This window comes from Urocitellus parryii, chromosome 1, assembly GCF_045843805.1.
Source record: "Urocitellus parryii isolate mUroPar1 chromosome 1, mUroPar1.hap1, whole genome shotgun sequence".
Lineage (NCBI taxonomy): Eukaryota > Metazoa > Chordata > Mammalia > Rodentia > Sciuridae > Urocitellus > Urocitellus parryii.
The window spans coordinates 78965727-78989211 of NC_135531.1; the positions used below are offsets into that span (position 1 = coordinate 78965727).

Below are 23485 nucleotides of genomic sequence, written 5' to 3' on the forward strand. Positions count from 1 at the left end.
AGGGTGCAGTATGTCTATAATGATGGGAGAAATGCACAGATTCCCATATTTATCAGTGTCTAAGATAGTGAATTGTTTCCTTATCATCTCCTGAAGCTAATTATTTTAAGTTAACTTTTAATTTTAGAAGAGTTTTAGACTCATGAAAAACTTGTTATTAAAATGGTTGCTGTATACTCTACATCTAGCCCTCCAAATTATCCTTATATTGCATTTGTGTGGTATAATTGTTACATTTAATGATTCAAAATAGATTCATCATCACTAGAGTCCATGTGTCACTCAAATGCTTAGGTTTTTTTTTCCTGTTCAGGACCTCATTACATCTTGTGGGCACCATATTATATTTAGTGCCACATCTCCCTATGCTCCTCTTGGCTGTCACAATCTCTAAGATTTTCCTGCTTTTTTTAGATATTTGACAGTTTTGAAAAGTGCTGGTCAGGTATTTTGTGGAATGTCCCTCACTTGGGATTTGTAGGATGTTTTTCTTTTGATTAGACAGGCATTATGTGTTTTGGGGAGGAAGACCACCGAGGAAATGTACTGTTTTCATTATATTACATTCAGGTCACATGCTTTCGACATGATTTATCTGGGCTGAGATATTATTTGTCTATTTCTCCACTATAAATTTACTTACCCCTGCTCTTCATGCTGTATTCTTTGGAGAAATACTACAAGCAGCCTGAACTTAGGAGTGGGAAGTTGTGCTTTACTTTGCAGAGGAGAGAATACCTGCATAAATGACCCTATTATAAATGACCCTCTTGCATAAGGGTCCTGAACTATGGCTACAGATGTATACTGTACCTGGCTTTTCATGGGAAAAAAATTCTTTTCAAATGGGTCTGAATGGTTCTTCGGATCATGTCTGGTAGCTCCACAGATTATAACAGCAGAGAACATGGAGGCCCAGAGGGAATGGGCCCCCATGGTGTTATCAAGAGAAACTAGAATGAGATTGTTGATAACTTTTTTGATATGAATTTAAAGGAGTCTCTTCTTCCAGGCATCTATGCTTATGGTTTTGAGAAGCCTTCAGCAATTCAACAGAGAGCTATTATTTACTGTATTAAAGGGTATGATGTGATTGCTCAAGGTCAGTCAAGTACTGGCAAGACAGCCACATTTGCTGTTTCTATCCTGCAATCCTGGAGATTGAGTTCAAGGAGACCCAAGCACAAGTATTGGCCCCCACCAGAGAACTGGCTTAACAGATTCCAAAGGTGATTCTGGCACTTGGAGACTATATGGGAGCAACTTGTCATGCCTGCATTGGTAGAACAAATGTTCAAAATGAAATGTAAAAACTACAGGCTGAAGTACCACATATTGTTGTTGGTACACCAGGGAGCGTGTTTCCTATGTTAAACAGAAGATATCTTTCTCCAAAATAGACCAAAATGTTTGTTTTGGATGAAGCAGATGAAATGTGGAGCCTGGAGTTTAAGAATCAAATCTATGAGATTTTACAAAAATTAAATACAAGTATTCAGGTTGTGTTGAATTGCCAATTGATGTGTTGGAAGTGATCAAAAAATTCATGAGAGATCCAATTTGAATTCTGGTGAAGAAGAAAGAATTGACCCTTGAAGGAATCAAACAGTTTTACATTAAGGTTGAAAGAGAAGAATGGAAGTTGGGCACACTTTGTGACTTGTATGAGACACTGACTGTTACACAGGCTGTGATTTTTCTTCAATACAAGGCACAAAGTGGACTGGCTCACTGAGAAAATGCATGCCAGGGACTTCACAGTTTCTGCTCTTCATGGTTACATGGACCAGAAGGAGAGAGATGTTATCATGAGTGAATTCTGATCAGAGTCAAGCAGAGTTCTGATCACTACTGACTTGTTGGCTCATGGGATTGAGGTGCAATAAGTATCTTTGGTTGTAAACTATGATTTACCTACCAATCTTGAAAACTATATTCACAGAATTGGAAAAGGGGGATATTTGGGAGGAAAGGTGGCTATAAACTTTGTTATTGAAGAAGACAATAGGATTCTTTGTGACATAGAGACTTTCTACAATATACAGTGGAGGAAATGTCCGTGAGTGTGGCTGACCATATTTAATTCCTGGGATGAGATATATTTGAATGCTGTGCTCTCTGTTGCTGAATAGATGATCACAGCATGCACGGTGCTTCTTTGGGAATATTTGAATTTTGTCTGAATGCTCATAACAGATCAGAAATACAGATTTTGACAGCAAAGCGACATTAGTTGTGAGCTCTTGTAAGGAAAGTCATTGGCTTTATCCTCTTTAGACTGTTGGGGTGGGTATAAAAGATGGGGGTCTGTAAAATCTTTCTTTCTTAGAAATTTATTTCCTAATTCTATAAAAATGGTTGTATTAGATATTCTTTATCATTTAATAATATACTTGTGGACTAAAAGATATAAGTGCTGTATAAAATCAGCCAATTATGTTAAACTAGCATATCTTCTTTTATTGTGTTTGTCATTAGCCTGAATAGAAAGGCCTTTAAAATTGATTGTTTTAGAAAACATTTGAATGCATTTTGTTTTATATTGTATTTATTCAATAAAGTATTGAATTAGTGCTACAGTGTGAACAGAAGCCCCAGCAAGCAAACATATCCTAGGTAGGGTGAAACTCCCAGTAAAATTGCCATATTTCACATGTCTTAATGAAGTTTGAATGTTAAATAAAATTATATATTCACTTTAAAAAAAAACATTCCTTTTTTATTTTTATTTTTTGTACCAGAGATGGAACCCTAGGGTGCTTAACCACTGAACAACATCCCCAGCCTTATTTTATTTTTATTATTTTAATTTTTGAGACAGGGTCTTGCTAAGTTCCTTTGGACCTTGCTAAGTTGCTCAGGCTGGTCTGAAACTTGCAATCCTCCTGTCTCAGCTTCCCAAGTCACTGAGATTATAGGCATTCACCACTGTACCTGGATTCTTTAATGTTTTGAGGTGAAAGCTTAGATTATTGATTGTAGATCTTTCTTCTTTTCTGATACATGCATTCAGTGCTACAAACTTCCCTCTAAATACTGCTTTCATGTCATTCTACAAATTTACATAAGTTGTGTTTTTATTTCCATTTAATTAAAAACATTTAGAAAATTCTCTTAGACTTCAACTTTGACCCACTTGTTGTTTATGAGGAATTAGTTTAATTTTCAAGTATTCAGGGATTTTCTGTCCTTGATTTTTAGTTTAATTTAACTGTGATCTGAAGACACAATTTGCATGATTTGTACTGTTTAAATTTGTAAAGGTATGTTTCATGACCTACACTGCAGTCTGTCTTGGTGAATGTTTCACTTTTTATTTCTGTGCTAGGACACTCATTGCAGATTGTTTTAATTATTTGGTCAATACTCTTTTTTTGCTAAACTGTAAGCTTATTGCAAGAAACAACCATCTCCATTTCTGTCTTAGTCACCACTCTATCACCATTCCTTGTGGTGAGCCGTTTCTGTGAACTGTGGCCGCCATTACAAGATGGCGCTGGTTTCCCCTGTAGTCTGTGACAAACAACTCCTTATCAGAATGAGTTGGCACGCTGTGACTTGGCACCCTATGAGAAAAGTCCACGTGGCAGCTTCGCATTGGGGCTTGAGGTGCTTTATTAAGGCTGGGAGGGGCATCCAGGAGATAGAAGAAAAAGTATCAAGGACCTGAATAAACTGCTGAGAGAAGATTCCCGAGTTGCGTCTTCCTTGCGGGCAAGGGGTCGCGACAAGTGGTGCCGAGACCCGGGAACCAGAACTTTCAGTCAGTCAGGGGTGGTGCACCGGTTAGTCCCAGGTAAGTGGGATCTGCGATGAAAGCAGGGATAGTCCCAGTACGTGGGATCCGCGTCCAAAGCGGGGTCAGCTCCTCTACAAAGAAAGAGAGAGCCTCATATTTATTGCAGCTGCACTGTGTACTTTCACTTTTGTTTTCTGTGTTTCTTTTGTTGTGTCATCTCGTTTTTGTTTTTTGTGGTATCTCTTGTTGTTTTTTGTGCGTCTTTTGTTGTTGTGTCATGGGTGTCGCATCTTCAAGTCCGCTCCTCCTGGCCCTAGATGACCTGTTACGTTCCAAGGGCCTGGAAGTGAAACGTAGTACTTTAGAGAGATTTTTACAGAAGACAGATATTGCTGCACCATGGTTTGCATTCTCGGGCAGCCTTACTATACCTAGCTGGGATAAATTAGGCAAAGACCTTGACTTTGCTTCTGAGCAGGGCATATTAGAGGGTGGGGTGATACCCCTTTGGAAGATGGTCCGTAGTTGCCTCACAGATGGCAGATGTCAGGAAGCACTTACTAAAGGACAGGAAGTTTTAGAGCAATTACATGAGGAGAAGTCAGAGACGGCAGAAAGTGAGGTATCTCAGGAGGATGGGAGTGTGCGGAGCATGAAACAGGGGAGGAGGCGGCTGTCTCCGGCAAGAAGTGAGATATCTCAGAAGGATGGGAATGTACGGAATGTTAAACAGAGGAGAAGGCTCTATCCGGACTTGACTGAGTTAAAAACTCCCAAGGACACAAGTAGCTCGGACAGTTCTGAGGAATTAGATCCACCCTAGCCGCTCTCAACCCCGCCTTCTCATCTTCCCCCTCCCTATCAGGCCCACAGAAAAGTCTTATTTGACCTTCTCCAGAATATTCACCATGGCTTATTTTAGGACTTTCAGCAAAAGAATCTCTACAAAAAGGTTTAATGTAGATAAACTTCCTATTTTCATGTTGCCCTGTTTTATTTGGCTACTGTCTGAAAAAATCAGCATTCCAGGCACGGGACACTCCCTTACTAGTTTTTCACAAAAATATGTAACAAGGCCTCTGGCCTTGAGCTGGGCTTCACAGTGCTGACTACATTTCTAAGATAAGGGAGTTACTAACTGGGCTCCATGGTAACAGCTGGCAGGAGGAAGAATTGGAAAGGGAGATAGAGGAACTGGAGGGTCGATTGTAAAAGTCAAGATTTAAAGCACCTACAGCCCCGATCGCTGTCACGCTCCCTCCTTATAACCCCGATTGGGACAAGGACAACCCCAGAAGGCTGGGGGGTGTTCAGTGGCAGCCTAAGACGGCCCAAACTTCCCAGTAATTGAAAACTTGGATGCCGATGGACAGCCGGCCAGAGTACATGTTCCTTTAGCCTTTAAGGATATTAAACAACTAAAGGAGGCAGTTACTAATTACGGATCCCATGCCCCCTTTACAATGACTCTCTTTGAGTCTTTCTCTGCCAATCAGCTGACACCTAGTGACTGGCAACAGCTTTGCATGGCTGTGTTGTCCGGAGGGGATTTTTTGTTGTGGAAAAGTGAAAATCAAGAGAGGTGTCGCGAGCTAGCCCGAGTCAATCAGGACGCCGGCTTCCCACGGCATAACCTTGAAATGTTAACAGGCTTGGGACTATATGCTATCATAAATCAACAAATTAATTATGATCCTGGGGTCTATGCTCAGATAGCTACAGCAGCCATTTAGGCTTGGAAGGCTCTACCTATTTCAAATGCTAAAACAAAAATTTCAAAAATTGCTCAAGGACCCTCTGAGCCTTATTCTGACTTCCTTGCCTGATTGATACAGGTAGCAGAAAAAATATTCCCTAACTTGGAACAAGCCATGCCGGTCATTAAGCAATTGGCTCTTAAATATGCAAATTCCTATTGCCAAAATGCCATTAAATCTACCAGAGCAAAGAGTGTTGATGACATGATTCGAGCTTGTAAGGATATTGATGGAGCTCATATTACAGGACAGGTTCTGGCTGCTGCCCTCAAAACGGAAACAGGGGCCCGACCCGGGCCCCGGAAGCCTAGGTGTATGGGGCAATCCAGGGACGGAATGGTACCCCGGGGAGTGGGCGACTTCGTCACCTCCCACGGACCAACCCCTTTCTATCTGTAGACTCCCTAGGGGAATGCCAGGAAGTACAGGATGTACAACTGCAACCGCAGGTCGCAGAGACAGAACAAGCTGCTACCGCAGTAAGATCTTGGCCAGGCGGGGGAAAATGCAGACAAAATCAAACAAAATACAATCGGCTAAGAAAACTTGGAGAACTTTTGCCCTGAAAATGGGCACCAGACTCCATGTTGTTTGCATCACCATGGTAACCATGGGGTGCCTGGCCGGCATAGCTGCTTCCTGGTCCCACCTCCCACACTTTTGCGGGCTTCTGATTGGTTCTTCCACAGTCACTCAGACAGGACTTCTGGTCCCGCTTTCCAGCCACTAACCTGTACTGCTGTGTTTCAGGTTTCTACCGGAGCTGCTCAGAGCCTGTATTTTTTTTACAACAAAATGCCTACCTGTAAATGCTAATGAAAGATATCTTTTTCAGACAATATTTAATTCCACAGGTTTCTATGTTACAGTCCTAAATTTAAGCTAGTTCTAAGTTAAATAACCTGACTTTTTCTCTATAGTTGTGTTACTAAATAATGTTCTATTGATGAGAGATATCAAATATGCTTCTTTATATTTTACTTTTAATTTTGAAGGTTATGAGGATGCATTTGCTCGCCACAGGAACAAGCCGGCAAAGTTCCTGTGATGACCAAAAAATCCTTATTTTCATTGCTAACTATAAAAATAAAAATGTATACTCAAGGATCTTATTTCAGTTACATCAAGTGACGTCACATAGAAGAGTGCACTCCTAGCTAAAAATAAATTTAAATGGATCCAAATATTTTAAGACCACGTGGTTACATAAAGTTAATACAATTATAAGTTATGTTCTTATTCTTTATATATATATTTTAGATATTTAGATAACCTATATTTGTTAATCTATAAATTAATTAGCACATGCCTAATTGATTAGTTAATATATATTTGCCTAATTGTTTTTCTTCAACAAAAAACCTATAATTTAAGTTTTATATTTACATTTATCAGATACTCTGTTTTTTCAGTTACAGATATTTGAGATAAATGTGTTTAGTATAAATTTGCTTTTAAGTAAAAATACAATCAAGTAATTTCTAAATCTCAAAGTAGAATTAATCAACACATTTTATCTTGGATTTTGGCTGCTAATCAAAGGATAGAGTTACTTCAAGCTCAAGTTGAGGAATTGTCTGACCTAGTACATTTGGGTTGTATTGATCAAGGAGCACATTTATGTATAACCTCTGTCAGATTTTATGATTCCAGAAATGCCTCATGCATCATCGGAGAATATCTATCCGGAACCTGGTCCATGGAAGCAGAAAACTTGATCCAGTCTCAACTAACTCAGATTGCTGTTTTGAACAACACCCATGTCAATCCAGTGACCTTGGGTCAATTTACCAATTGGTTGTCATCTGCCTTTTCCTTTTTTAAGGAGTGGGTGGGAATAGGCATTTTTGATGCAATGTGTTGCTTTGGTATGTTTCTCTGCTTGTGGTTTCTCTGTCGCCTCAAGGCCCGCAGTGCTCACGATAAGGCTATGATCATACAAGCTCTTGCAGCTTTAGAAAATGGCAATTCACCTCAAGTCTGGCTTGCGCATCTTAAACAGTAAATCTTTGACATGGTCGTTGCACCCCAAGTTATTATAACATTGCACTGGGATCGACATGTCTTTCCTCGCTGTTCTCTTAGTGTTGGAAAGCCCTTGCACTCTGCCGGTCTTGCTGCCATTGCACGCAGATGGGTTTCCACACTAGTGCTTCTCTATCGCTTTAAAGTCCGTGCCTTTCTTTCAGGGTGCTGTCAACTTGTTTGTCATTGTACACAGCCACAGTTCAGCCTCAGCTAACCCCCTCCGTCCACCATCGTCACGGTACAGGATGCGAGGCAAGGCACTGCACTTGAGTGATCCTTGGAGTGGACCTCAAGGAGAGCATGTCCTATTGCATGCGGGTTTGACGTCCTTCCTTACCCCACCTTATCCACGCCCCGCCCCACGAAAAAAGGCGTCGGCTGATATGGCCTCGGATCTGGGGAAGGCGCCTCCTTAGGGCTGAGCCATACTATGCAGCCACTTCTGCACAGTGGGATAGGACCTCTACTCTCGCCTGTATTGTCATACAAAAACAAAAAAGGGGGAACTGTGGTGAGCCGTTTCTGTGAACTGTGGCCGCCATTACAAGATGGCGCTGGTTTCCCCTGTAGTCTGTGACAAACAACTCCTTATCAGAATGAGTTGGCACGCTGTGACTTGGCACCCTATGAGAAAAGTCCACGTGGCAGCTTCGCATTGGGGCTTGAGGTGCTTTATTAAGGCTGGGAGGGGCATCCAGGAGATAGAAGAAAAAGTATCAAGGACCTGAATAAACTGCTGAGAGAAGATTCCCGAGTTGCGTCTTCCTTGCGGGCAAGGGGTCGCGACAATTCCTTAGCATGATTTCTAGCATATAGTAGTGTATGCTCAGTGAAGGGTAACAGCGCTGCATGTCCAACATCTCTAGTCTAGCTCTCCCTTTTGGTGACCATCTGACTCATCACCCATCTATTGAAGAATTCTGTCTCATTCAGGCCTGAAGATCACCCAGACTCTGGCTCACAGGAGTTTTCTCCTGACACATCTCATGCTGTTTTTTTTCTTCTTTCCAGATTAAATAACTGAATAAAGAGGACAAGGCAACAGTTACTACATGACATGACTTCAGGTCCTTTAATTAATGTATAGCATTTAGTCTTCTAGTTGATAAACCTTGTTCTTTAAAATAGTGCAGATATGATAGTATTATGGTTTATATACAGTGTCCCCCAAAAGCTCATGTGTGAGAGAATGCAAGAAGGTTTGGAGGAGAGATGATTGGGTTACATCCTTAACTTAATCAGAGAATTAATCCCTGATGGAGTAACTGAGTGGTAACTGGAGGCAGGTGGGGTGTGGCTGGAGGAAGTGGTTCACTGGGAATGGGGCTATGGGGTGTATACTTTGTAGCTGGAGAGTAGAGTCTGTCTCTGCTTCCTGATAATCATGTGAGCTGTTTCCCTCTGCTACACTCTTGTGCCATAATGTGCAGCCTCACCTGGAGTCCCAAGGAATAGAGCCTGCTTTCTGTGGACTGAGACTTCTGAAACTGTCAGCCCCCAAATAAACTTTACCTCCTAAAAGTGTTCCAGTCAGATATTTACAGCAGTGAAAAAACTAAGACAGATACCAATGTGTCATCATTCTGATGTATATAATTCTAGTAACTGCAGGAAAAAATGAGAGTTTTGCAAGTTTGTGAAAAACAATTCAGTTTATCACTTTGTAAAACATATTGAGGAGAAAAGGGCACCAACAAGTTAGCCTGTTCATAATTGTCATATGCATTACCATTATGAATGAAACTGGAGAATGACTGAGGCCAAGATGTAAATTTTGGAGAGGGAAGAAGTAATGCAAATTGATACTGATTTGGAGTCTGTGTTCAGGACAGAACAGGGTGAAGAAAAATCTGTAGTAGAGAGACCATGGTGGAGATGGTAGCCATAACATCTATGCATTAAAAGCAAGTCAAGGTCTCTGTTAACACTAGTTAGACTCCCTCTACTCTTAGTTTTTTCTTCAAAGTTAACTTCTGTGGAAAAAAAAATCAATTACATAAAAGTAAAACCCCTGTCCATTGTCCTGAATGCAGCATGATATAGTGGTGAAAACAAACAAGTAAACAAGCAACAGAAATCTACTTATATTTTTAGAAAGGTTGTTGTATCCTTGTGCTCCCCTGATGATGAATGAGTTCTCAAAAGTGTGAATACTAACTATGTACTCAAAGACTCAAAGTTGAATAAGGTGTGGATTCTGTTCTAAATATTCCAGTGGGGAAGATTTCTATTCACAAATTACTCTGAATTAGAAGAATGAATGAGAAAGGAATAATGAGCAGTATTGAGTAAAGAAAACACCCATGTGTAAGGTTTAGTTTTGTTCTGTATGGAAATTCTAACCTGGGTTTGCACAGGTGGAAGAGCAGGTTGATGGAACTGCTTTTAAAAACTTTGGTTCAGTTTTTAAAGATTTCTTTTCTAAGAAGCCAAAATACATGAAGTGTTAAAAAAGAAATGAATAGATAGGAATTTGAGGTTCCAATGAGTATATATTTTTTTCAATTGTTGGTTTGATTTGCTTGTGTGTTTCTTAAGAATCAAACATAGGAGAAAGTACTCATGGAGCAGGGATAGAAATGTATGGGAACAAGGGAGACAGTTTCAGATCCTGCCTCTACAGCACAGGTGGTGTATGATACGTATGATGGTGAAGAAAAATAGGGAGATTGGGCATCAGTGTTGGAAGAACATCCTCTCTTTCTGAGGCTATGGGAAATGTGAATAATTAAGCAAAGTAATCCAATCGAGAACCTGTAACTGAAGGGAAGGAGGAAACATTTTCTGGAGTAGATAAATGACTACTATCACTTGAAATTTCTAATAATGGAAAACTAATTTAGAACATGGAGTTAAAAAACTGTTGCATCCCTGCGGCTTCCACCTGTGTTAGTGTCAGGTAACCACAGCAACCTCCCGCCTTTAGAACAGCTCAGCTTCTAAGAACATTTCCAAGTCTTCTGAATTTCAAATACCTTTGCCTTGATCAAGCTAATTAGGTAAACTTGTAATGAACATTATAACAGGTTTTAACACATTACTTGATATTGATTCCTTTTTATGTTTTTGTTAGCATATTATGGTTTTATATAATATTGGGTTCATTTTGATGCATACAAGGAATATAATTTTCTCCATTTAAGTCTCCAATACTACTTCTTTCCCTTTTCTCCTTTCTCTACCCTTCTCCCACTCTCCTTTCCCTACTCTACTGATTTTACTGGTCTTTCTTATATTCACTGATAGCTTTCTTTGTTTCTTTTTTTAAAAAAAATATTTTTTAGTTGTAGATGGATGCTATACTTTTTTATTTTATTTATTTAGTCTTATGTGGTGCTGAGGATTGAACACAGTGCATCACACATGCTAGGCAAGCACTCTACCACTGGGCCACAACCCCAGCCCTCATTGATAAATTTGGGAGAGGGTACTAGGGATTGAACTCAGAGGCATTCAACCATTTTGCCATATCCCCAGCCCTATTTTGTATTTTATTTCAAGACAGGTTCTCACTGAGTTGCTTAGCACCTCACAATTGCTGAGGCTGGCTTTGAATCCGTGATCCTCTTGTCTCAGCCTCCTGAGCTGCTGGGATTACAGGCATATGCCCAACCCTCATTGATAGCTTTTTAATTGGTGCTTTGTAGAACATAATGAAATTCATTGTGGTGAATGTATGCACATAGAGTAGTCTGGTCAATTTCATTCCACTGTTCTTCCTTTTACCATCTCTTTTCCTTCCCACTCAATTGCCTTCCTCTACTTCACTGATATCCCTTCTATTTTAATTTTTTCTCTGACAAAAGCAAAGTTTAGTTTATTCTCTCCCTTGGGACCCTGGAAAATAGTCTTTACTCTTTTGGTTTTGTTATGTTTAGCCAAAAGTTATTAACACTTTGATTTCTTTTTTTAGTGATGATATTAAGTAATAGTTGAGATTAAAAGTACCAATATAAGCTGTTTTCAAAGAAAAATGTTAGATAAGTAGCAGAGTCTTTATTAGATAAGGAATAGAAGTAAAAGTATAGTTTGTCTATTCAAACTTTAAGAGTAAAAGATTCAGAGTATACGTATTCAAAAATATTTCATACTTTTTATTCTGCCCTTAAAATAAAATTTAGAAAGAATGTAATCCTTATTGTGACTCTGAGGATTGATTTTGTCCCCAAATCTTATATTATGCCAGTTACATTATCTTAAAAATGAAATTATTATCTATTTTGCTTCCTTATTCAATAATCTTGGGTATAAATCATTTAACATATGTAAAATTCCTTATTAAAGGCTACTATTTTTCTTTTAAAGAAAAGAAAAACCCATAACATTCTTAATGATAATCTTACAGAGCCTTTATTTAAATCACAGAACTTCCTGGTCTATGGTAGAGTCAGATGACATTTCTCTATATATATTCTCTTGGATATTTTACAGCAGGAGATCCAAAGATGATTTCCACATTCTTAGAAAATTCTACTGAATTTGATTTATTGGGGAAGTTTTACAAATTTTATTTTTTCTGAGGTAGCATAAATTTTTATTAGTAACATAAAATTCCTTACTCTTAGGGTTTCAAAAATATTTTAGATATAAGGAAATATGGATCATAACATGTTGACATGGAAAAAAGAAAAGGGCTTTTTTTGTTTGCATTGTGTCAAATGGGTGACCTTTTGAATCTGAAGTAAAACAAATTAGCAATGACAGCTTCAGATTTTCACTGATCTCTCTTGAAAAGCATTATTGCAAATTGTATCTTAGCAGAAGCTCTTTTTTAAAATAAAAATGAATTATTCATGAAAAATCTCTTCATTTTATAGTGCACCTGCTGAGAAGGTTTTGCATTGCCTATTAAAGTGTATGCAAAAGCCATGCAATTAAATATTCACTATCAAATTTATTTTCCTCTGCTAATGCCTTATAATGCATCATAGGAAGGGCAATGACAATCATGTATTTGTATCCATAGAACATTAACAAAAACTAATTAGTACTTGAAAAGGTCACAGAAAAGATCAGAGGAAGACTTACAGTGGCATTTAGTCAGAGGTCTAAATGGTGAGGGACACATTGTTTGTTTTGCATTCTCTTAGTATCTTTTAGAATTAGTTCAGACCTTCTGCACCAAAATTTTATAGCACTTGCCTACAGCAATAGTCACAGAAGATAATTTCCCACATTGTCTATTTATGAGATGTCTAGCTCTAACAGGTATCTGATTAGTTTATCAAAAGGGTAAGAAGTGAGATCTCCTGGCTCTGAGCTCAGAAACTGAACATGCTTATGTTAAGGACTTCAGTACCCTCAAAAGGCCTTTTAGTTTTAGAGAACAAAACAGTTAAAATGCGCATGAAGATCACTACAAACTACACACATAAAAAATATATTTCTATTGTATTTTGTATATGTAAATATATTTCTGTTGTATATTTGGTAAAATGTATACTCAGAATTGTCCATTTTTCTTTTAGCTTTAGACTTGTGTAACAAAAATAATTTCTCTGGTGCCTGACCATATAATAGTTAAATTTTTTATGGATTTGTCATATATGCAACCACTCATGTATTCACTTTTTCTTTTTTTTAAATTTCATTTATTCCTTCACTTATTTAGCAAATATGTTTTAATTATTGTGCTAGATTCTAGTGATACAGAGCTGAACCATTTAATGAACCATTAAAAAGTTTAAGAGTAGTGGAAGAGATATTATGTAAATCTAGTTATATTGTAATTGGATAGGTGCCATGATTGATTTTTGCTCAGGTTGCTTTGGAAACTTAGAAGTGAGGCGTCTAATCTCTCAGATGTTGGAGGAATGTCAGTAAAGAGTCTCCAGAGAAATTTTCATTTGAGAGTATCTTGAATGGTGACATGATATTAGCAATCTGATAAGGAAGAAAACTATATTCTAAGGAGAGGTAACAAAAGAGGCAAGAGTCAGCATGGTGAGAGACATGACCAGGGGCTAGATTATGTGGTATTAAGTACTGTTGAACTCATCCTTAAGGCAATGATAAGCCTTGGACTGCTTCAAACTGGTAGACAATGGTCAGAGCTGTATTTTTGAAAGTTCATTCTAAAACAAATAGACTGAAAGAAGAGAGACTAGAGGTAGAAAATTATAATAGTCATTAAGGGAGGATAAAACTGATAAATCAGTTTCAGATAGGGGAATAAGAAGCTGACAAAATAGAAATTTATTTGGAAGCACAATCAACAGGACATAGTAACCAGTTTGATATGTGGGATAAAGAAAAGTCAGTGCGGCAGTGATTTTGTTCAAGATGAGATCTACAGAAGAAGGAATAGATGACAGTGGAGCTGTGTCAAGGTTTTGCCAAGCTATTTTATGGTACCACAAAGTAGCAGCCAACCTATTAGGAAAATACAAAGGTAGAAAGAACACTGTACGTGGAGGAGACTTGAACTTTACCCCTAGTTCTTGAAAAGCTTAGTGCATAAACATACGGGCTATTTAAATGCTCTGGTCTCCAATTTACTTTCTGCTGCAACACATGGAAGGTTAGACTACAGTTGATCCTAGAAATAGTTTAACAGTTGTATTTTGATTACAGAGAAATTTCAATACTCTTAATTAAATCCATTTTTTTTTAATCCTGAATAACATACAGAAGACCATGGCTCATAATAAATTTGAGAAATCAGGAGTAGCAGTCAAGGGAGTATATGGTACTATGTACAATTACCTTTTCTGGTCCTGGATTAAAGCAAAAATTTTTAACTTGGTAAAACACTATGGAAAATAATGATGTTTTTACTTTTATGTGGGAAATGCAGTGCTTTAATAATTATCACTTTTACCAAAGTTTAATTAAATAATAATTTAGATAAATCAAAATAACTAGAAAATTTTCTTACTATAACATTAAAAGAAAAAATCAAACTATCTTTAGCTGTATTAAACTATAAGATAAATACATGTATTAAATGCTAAGATAAGTCAGCTCAAAGTATTAGCATAAGGACTATAAAGTCCTGCTTTTTAAATATGAAGGAATTTCATTATCTTTAATAAAACTTGAAGGCTTTTGGAAAATGAGAAATTTCTTTGTAAATTTTGGTAAGATACCTATGTTATTGAAGTGAAGTCAAATTTTGGGACTGCAAAATTTGATCCCCCTTTATGAAAATGCAAAGCTGTTAAGATTATATCACCCCTTGCTTGGAGCCCTTCATTGTGTTTTCATGTACTGAAATTCTAATGCTATACTATACAATGCATTAGAGCTTTCATATTAACTAGGCCTCCTCCTTCATCGCCCTAATTCTCCTTTCTTTTCCTAACATCTGCAACCACATCCAGCCTTCCTGAAACACTTGTAGCTTCCTGGAGGGCCAATTTGCAGCTGGCCTACTGCTCCCTTTTCCTGAACTTTCATCTCTCCCTTTCCAACTGAGTATCACTTTTCCATCATTATTACTTAGGTATCCCTTTTTCTGGGCAAACTTTCTGATTACTCCATCCCTTCCTCCCTGTTTTTGATAATCTTGATGTGCTCTTTATTCTGCTGCAACACAGCACCGAGTTGATTTGGTTTTCTTGGCCACAGCCCTTACTGGACTATGAGCTACTTGAAGGCAGTATATTCTGCCTTCCTTCATCTTTGTTTACTCAGGACTTCATATTTCATCTGACACATGGGTAAATGCTCAATAACTTCTGGCCAGATGAGTGAGTGCATAAGCGAGTTAATGGATATTCCAAGCAAGACTTGGAGCATGTGTTTCATTTAACCTCCTTTGGTAAAGATTCTTTGACAGACAGAAGACAGCACAGGATAATGATGCAACCAGCACTTCTCTCTTCATATTTATCGCATTCAGCTGTTCCTGCTGCCATTATGGATGACTAGGTATTTTAATTGTCAGCAACTTTCTCGATTGAGAGAGAATCAAATTAATTTGATTAAAGCTACTTCTTTATAAAACAGAGAAGATAACTGCTCAGTTACATACCTATTTTTGAGGTTAAAAATAGATTATAAACATATTGTATCATATTGTTTTTTATTGATATCATCCTCAGTTCTTTGTAACTGACAGCTATAATTTAATATCAAGATTTGAGAGTAAAAGTACATCTGAATTTAATAATATCCTATGTTTTGACTTCTTTTTATTCTTGTTGGTACCCTGCTAGTCCAGGTCCTGGTAAACTCTCACTTCAGCCATCATAATGACTTCCTCCAAAATCTTGCCTCTTATGTAGAAAATCTGTCCTTACTGACTGTCAAAGTGATCTTCTGGAAGAAGAGAGAGACCTTAAATGTAATGGTATCATTGTTCAGAAACGTTGTTCCAGCTGCTTATCAATTTGTATTCCTTGGCTTGGTTTATTAAGAAAACCAGGTCTAGATTAAAACTGACTTATCTGCACAGCTGCTTCTTTGTTATGTATTATAAAATCAGTCAAATTACAACCTCTGAATTACATAAGTGTAAGCAACTCTTTACTCATGGAAATCTTTTTATTTTTATCTCTGCTTTTCCTTTTCTTTCACTCTGTTAAAATTAATATCTTGGATCAATGTCAAAGCACCTAAAAAATTGTTGGTAGTTTTTTTTTTTTTTTTTTTTTTTTTTGGTGCCTGACTGACTGATTTAAGCTTCTATTATTCCTTCAGTAAAATGTAATCTTCTCCTGTGCTTTCTTGGATCTCAAGCATCTGTGATCCCCTAATCATTCTGTGTTATAATACAATCAATTATACACATTCGACTTCTCTATCAGACTTTGAGCTGACCTCTGTCTGGATGACTTTTTGTGGGAGAATGGCCTTAAGAGATGATATGTACACAGAGTCAGTGGAGTGAAGGTGGAACATTTTGAACTACTTTTTATGATATATGATTTCCAGTTCAGGAAATTGCACTGGGTTTTCCCATGGACATTGTTGAATTGGTCATTATAAACTACCTGAATACATCAGAGGTTACATAAGTTGCAGGACTAACTTACATGCTATGTGGATATACTTGCGTCCTGTATCTTCAAGATGTGGAGGAAATAGTAAAATAAAATTAGAAACCAGAGGATGGTCTATGACATTGTGAGCAAAAAGTGTGAGAATATTTCATTCAGCCAGGGGGAAAGCTTGTGGTGGTTTTCTCCAGTTTTCAATTATCTGGTGTCTGGACATGTTTTTTTCTTTGAAAGCAAGGTCTGTATGTCTTGGATATACAAAATATATCCGTTTTGCCCTTGTTTTTCATATTTATAAGCTTTTCTATTTTAACAAAAAAAACAATTATCTCAGACACTTAGAGTAAAATTGCTAGATGCTTAATTCTTTTTTTTTTCATTTGTCAATTTACTTAAAATGGAGTTGGAAGGAATATTTGTTATCTTAACTGTTTCCTGAAGACATTCTGGGCTTCTCACTGGAGATCTGGGGGCATCATGGTCTCACCTTATACATATCTACAGGAAATATTTACAGTTTGCTACTTCAGGAAATGACTGTATTCTCTAGTTCCTATTGAGTCTTCTTTTGTACTTTGTTATTTTTCCATACCCCCTTCAGCCATGGCCCATGAGTTGTGACTTCCATACCATAGATGTAAGCATGTGATAAATAAAATAATACTAATTGTTGTATATTTTGAAACAAGTTTATTACATATACAACAAAACAAATGTATAAAAATGTGCCAGCAGAGCTTCTGCAAGCTTGATATATGTTCCTAACCCCCACCCCCAACTTTCTGTATGAAGTTGGCAAGCACCAACCCCAGAGTTGACATAGTACCAGAAGGACCAGCACAAGGATTGTCCAGTCCATGTGATTAGGGAAAGCAGCATTATGACAGGAAGCTGAGTGACTGTGGTGGGACTAAACCAACTTTCTGGGGAAAGACAGAAACTACAATGACTGTGCTGAGGCTATCAAGAGACACAAGAGCTTGAAACTGGGAGGATGCAGGAAGGGAAAGCAAATAGTTCCCCAGTTCTAAGCTTCCTCCTTTGTTTTATTATGGGAGCAATAAAATCTTGAGGTTATCTTCACAACAAAAAGTGTACAATTTTAAATTAATTCAATATGATTTTTCTTAGAGAGGAATTCTAAGGTAACTTGGAAATAGTTTTTAATACTTTGTTTTCTGCCAATACTGAGTTCTTTTGCAATTTAGTACAAATGACTATTGGAAAAGTTTTCTTAATCTTTGCTGACTGAATTGACATGAATCTGTCTACCTTTATTCATTATATCCTTATGGTGTATGTATTTAATTCATATGATTTTGAGATTTTTAAGACTATGTGAATGGATTTTTGAAGTTGGGGTAGAAGACAAGACAGCCTTCCTCACTTGAGATTTTAAAAGGGCATAAATATTGATTGCATAAAACTTATTAAAAATAATAAGATTTTGTTTTTACCTAAGGATAAATTATAGATAACAATAGTAAGTCATTAAAAAAGTGGAGGAAACGCCTTAAGGTACTAAATACAATATTCACATTGTAAGGATTAGCCTGCTGGAAAAAGAAACCCAAATAAACAAAAAAGTTTATCTTTCTATCTGTAAGAGCACCAAGTAATGTTCACATACCATGAAACTAAAATAGTCTTTCTTGTTTGACCCATGTTCAGATGTTTTCAGATGCATACGGCATGGACAGTATTTCTGAGGCTTAGGCTCCTGATGGAGAATGCCCTTCTCTCCTAATGAGAAATCACAGAATACAGTTCTGAAGCCTTCAGAATTGTCATGACAAGGCAGAGAACAACAGATGGTGCCTCAGGCAGACTAATCCTATGTTACTTAATACCAAAAGCAAAACTGTCAACTGTTTCAGGGAAAACATAGAGCCCGGAACTGAACAATTGATGAGTAAACATGAAAGAAATTGATTTTGAAATATTTGGTTTGAAATGTATTTTAATTTTTTCAGTGTAAACACACATTGTTGCTGATTTGGAAACCTAAACCACTGTTTGGATTTTAAAAATAAGTGCTTTGGAAATGGCTGGGAAGAAAATTCTCCCAGGAGGCCTTTCACTAACAATTTTTAAATGAACCCAAATAAAATGAATTATAATGCATTAATTTGAAGATATTGTTTGAATGTTAGTGTGAGTGAGCCATAGGTCAAAAAAAGCAATCTTTTGGAATTCAATAAATGCATTTGAAACTTATGGAATTTTATCAGAATTTGATATATAGTAGATTCATCTTGGACTCTCTGTAAGGGAGTTTGTTTGTTTAGGAGGAGAATCTTATTATGTTATGGTGACATTACACTCTGAAGTGCTTTTGTTCTTTACAAACAGAAGTTCTGCTTCTCATTAAAGTTTATTTTTTAAATAAAAACAAACTTTACAAAAATTAAAATAAAAAATTATTCTTTGTGGAAAATACAAATGGATTTTTAATGTAGGAAATGAACTTCTTTCAATGTTACTTCCTAGGAATCACCACTATTAAGAGTAGTAAAGAACAGGTAAAACATCTCTATTTTCTTGCTTTACATAATATATGTGAGTTTATATACACATACATTTTTTAAAAATACAAAATATACCAGTGTTGCTGGGCATGTGGCAGATTTCTGTATTCCCAATGATTAGGGAAGCTGAAGCAGGAGGATTGCAAGTTGAAGGACAACCTGAACAAGTTAGAGAGACCTTGTTTTAAAATTAAAAATAAAAGGAGTTGGGGAAGTATTTTAATTATAAAGCATGCTTGGGTTCAATCCCAAGTACTGGAAAAAAATTATTGTACAGGTCAGTGAAGCAAATGATGAGAGAAAATATTATGATAAAAAATTTTAAATGAATTCATCCAACTAAAATTAAATGCCTACTATGTGGGAAGCACCATGCTAAGTTTTGTGTGGTTATAAATAAAGGAACCTTAAGCAGCTAGTTAGCAAGATGGAGAGTAAAGAAAAAAATTAGAAAATGTACTAAGCAGAGAAACACAGAAGAGGGGTCTCCAGCCTAGTTGAGAGAAGTAGAAGTAGAAGAGCATTCATAGAGCTTAAAAGTCTCTAGCTTTGGACTTCAGAAGATATAATTTAGCATATTATTTAAGATTGCTTTATCACCTATCAGCTATGTGTCCTTAGGTGAACACTCTTAGTTTTAGTTTTCTCATCTATAAAATGAGGATGGGGCTGGAAGTGTGGCTTAGTTGTAGAGTTCTTCCCTAGTATGCCTTAGGCCCTGGGTTCTATTTCTAGCTCCAAAACCAAACCCAACCAAACCAACAAACTACAATGAAAAACCAATATAGCATTCCCTCATAGGATTATTGTAAAGAATAAATCCATATGTATATTTAAATGTTTATTTAGAGAAGTGTCTACTCTAAGCAGTACTTGCATGGTGAATGCTTAATAAAAATTAATTATTTGACATTTGTTTGGCCACTAGGTAGAAGAATATATGAGTCTGTTGCATAGGAGGGAGATCTAAGAAAACTATACAGATTGGGGGCCAACAGCATTTGTGTACTAGATGAAACCATGGATGTGATTAAAAATGACCAGATGGAATATCAAGCATAAGAGTAGTAGTAAAGACAGGGTCAAGTGGAGCACAAATTCACACCCCTAAAAACACACTAAAGAGTGGTCTAAAAGGAAGGATAGAAAATCAGTAAATAGTTGGGTTCATGAAAATCAAGGATGAAGAAATTTCAAGCAGAAGTTATGAATATCAGGCATAGCAGCAATATCAAGTTATGCTTAACAAAACATTTCAATCTAATTTGGTGACTCAGAGTTCCTGAGTGAGCAATAGCATTGGAAATGAGTTGGAAGTAGACAGTCCTGGGTTGACGAAAAAGTAGAGAAAGCTACTAGCAGAAAGATCTGGGAATCTTAACTAAAAAAATAAGAGGAAATATGTAATGAATAATTGCTATCCATAACTTTGAAGGTTTTTTTTGCCACAGTTATATTTGAGGAGATTCATATGCTTAAACTGATTACACAGTGTATACATATATTGAAACATCACATGGTACTTGATTAATATGTATAATTTTTGTGTTTTTATGTATCAGTTGAGGATTACCTTTAATTAAAAAATAAAGGATGATGGGGAGATGTGGTGTTTAAAAAAGTAAAAAGAATGGCAGCTATAAATCAAGGAAAAGTTCTGTATAAAGGTGTAGAGTTAACTGTGAGATAGTGAGTGGAGAACAGAGGATGAAGGAGAAAAGTCTGAAGTTAGTGAAGTACAATCGCAGGGAGGGTGAAAGTTTAGTCTTGAGCAAGGAGGATGGGTTGGAGTACAGACAAAGAATGATAGCTGTCAACAGTCTTGCTGTAGGGATTAATTTTTTTTTAAGTTGTTGATGTGGTAAATGCACCTGGCATTATTGAACTTAGATAGTCCTTTAATATTTACAGTAATCTCAGGGAAATGAGTTACGAAGAGTTATGGATAGTTGGTGACCCAGATGACTTTGAAGACCTTGTCTTTGTCATAAAACAAATCAACAGGGTTGTACAATTCTGTCCTTCAGTACCCAAGAGACTGACTGGTTATAGAAACAGGAACACAAACCTTAGAATGTAGTCAGGCTCAGGGTGGGGTAAGAACTAGTCATGGGAAATGAATAGTGTACTATAGGAAATCTGTGAAGAAAATTTGAAAATTATACACTGATAATGTGAATAAAATGGAGAGAAAAGGGACTGTAGGAGGGTGATAATAAGAAATGACACTTGTTATAAAAGTAATAATAGTGAGAGTGAAATAATGGGATATTTGGGTCAGAAAAAGATAATTAAATTTTTGATTCTAGAAGTGGAACTCTTCACTTTTTTTTTAATATGGATGTGGGTGTCGGAAGTGGAAATAAATCAAGGTCTGTGAATTGCTGTGAATTTTAGTTTTTAATAGGAAGAATGTCATCAAAATTAAAACAGGATCTATTTATGGGACTTTGCTCTGCACATGAGATAATGGACCTTCTTTAAAGGAGAGGAGGATACATGCCCTCAGTGGGGGATTCCTTTAGGGCAGATGCTTATTTGCGGTTGTGTCTCATGTTATTGATGCTCAGGCAGTGCCCATAGAAGAAACACAAGAAGTATTTATTGGGTAAATTAACAAATTAGTAGATAAAATTAAGGCTAGAACTAAAACTGGTTAATTCCAGTTTATGATCTTTTAATAATTCTTCCTCCTAAAAGATTGTTACCAAGGTTGAGGATATAGTGAATTCGGAAACCATTTCGAATTGTAAAGTAGTATTTTTCGCTTAAGCTGAAATTTTGAAAAGTGCTAGAGTTACTAAAGCTGATACTCATTTTGATAAGAATGAAATGACCTATAATCCTGGGTGTGTGTGTGAATTTTATAGAGAAGGCTTCCCAAAGACAGATGTGCCATACAAGTGTTCCGTCCCTCTCCAAAACAATAAACACTCTCGTGATGTTTAACAGCACTGTCTTGAATCCAAACACAAGGATTCAGGAGTATAGAGTAATTAAAACAGTACTTATAAAAGTTTGCAAATGTTGCACCCAATTGCTTATTTTACTTGAGACAGAATTTACAAATGCAGAATACAAATGAGAGAGAAGGAATTTTATGGATGCTTTAGAGCGTGCCACTCTTATATGACTAAAGCTTATATGACTAAATAATGGCAACGTCTTTAATGTAAAATTTAGTGGCAGATTTGTCATTGCTTAACCTTTTCTTTTTTCCTTCCTTCCTCTTTCCCTCCCTGTCTTTCTCCCTTCTTCCCTTCCTTCCTTGCTTTTATTTTTGCTGAGACACACCATTAAATGTGCCACACCTCTGCTTGATAATTACACACTTGGACAATACCACAAATGTTTTATTTCTAGTCAAAAACATAAATTGTCTGTTCCTAGATATTTTTATTTACCTAAAGATTTTGCTTTAATATTCTGTTCTGGAGATCTCTATTTGGTCAGCAAGTCAGGGTTTTTTTTTGTGTGTTTTGTTTCCTTCCCTCTACCCTAAAAAATTAGGGGTAGGATATTTATTATACAGTTGATAATGAAAAGCATTCAATACAAATTATACATACACCTGTGTGAACTATGAAAATTGCTGATTACATCTTAAATTTTTATTTAAAAATATTTAAAACTTATTTAAGAGAAACTTTTGCTTAGCAATTATGCAGAACAAGAATATTTGCTTTTTGGCATCATTTTAAATTGAAGCTAACTTTACCCTAATTTTCTACTGAGCTTTTCAGCAAAATAGTTAACATTCTTTTATATCACCGGGATGATTTCCCACTTACATCAACACATATCAGGCTTCTAATAATGTTTGTAGAACAATTTTCTTATTTAGATAAAATTTGCATCCAAATACTTTGATGAGTTCATCCCTGTTTTAGGGACAGTGAATAAGGCTGGCATAATGATTATTTATCAGGGTATACTGTGGTGGTACTAGCTGTGCTTACAGTATAGACATTGAAATCCTTGCTTTGATGTTTTGTGGTCCATTTGCTTCCAAAAAGGTTGAAAGCAAATTGTAACATTTGGAGGAATAAAAAACATCACTCAAATATATAGTGACCAGAATTTATGTTGTAAATTAAAAAAAAAATTCAAAGTGTTGGGAGTTTTCAGCGATTAACTCTACAAAGACATCTATCTACTTTTTTATGTTTACTATTTTCTTTAAAAATATTAACCATAGCTGGCCATGATGGCCAGTGGCTTGGGAGGCTGAGGCAGGAAGATCGCAAGTTCAGAGCCAGCCTCAGCAATTTAGTGAAATCCTGAACAATGTGGCAAGATCCTGTCTCAAAATAAAAAATAAAGGACTAGGGATGTGGCTCAGTGGTCAAGAGAACTTAGGTTCAATCCTTGGTAACAACAACAACAACAAAAGACTATTAACCATAAATGGAGCTCCTATTTTTAGAGTTAAAGATCCATTATTTTCTAATAATGACATACATTTAGGCATTCAGAGCATATTTCTAGTAT

General features: G+C 36.6%; 1 pseudogene; it reads left to right on the top strand.

Annotated features, from left to right (window-relative positions):
- Positions 1–870: 870 nt before the first annotated feature.
- On the top strand, positions 871–2083 carry LOC113180765 (eukaryotic initiation factor 4A-II pseudogene; annotated as a pseudogene).
- Positions 2084–23485: the final 21402 nt, after the last annotated feature.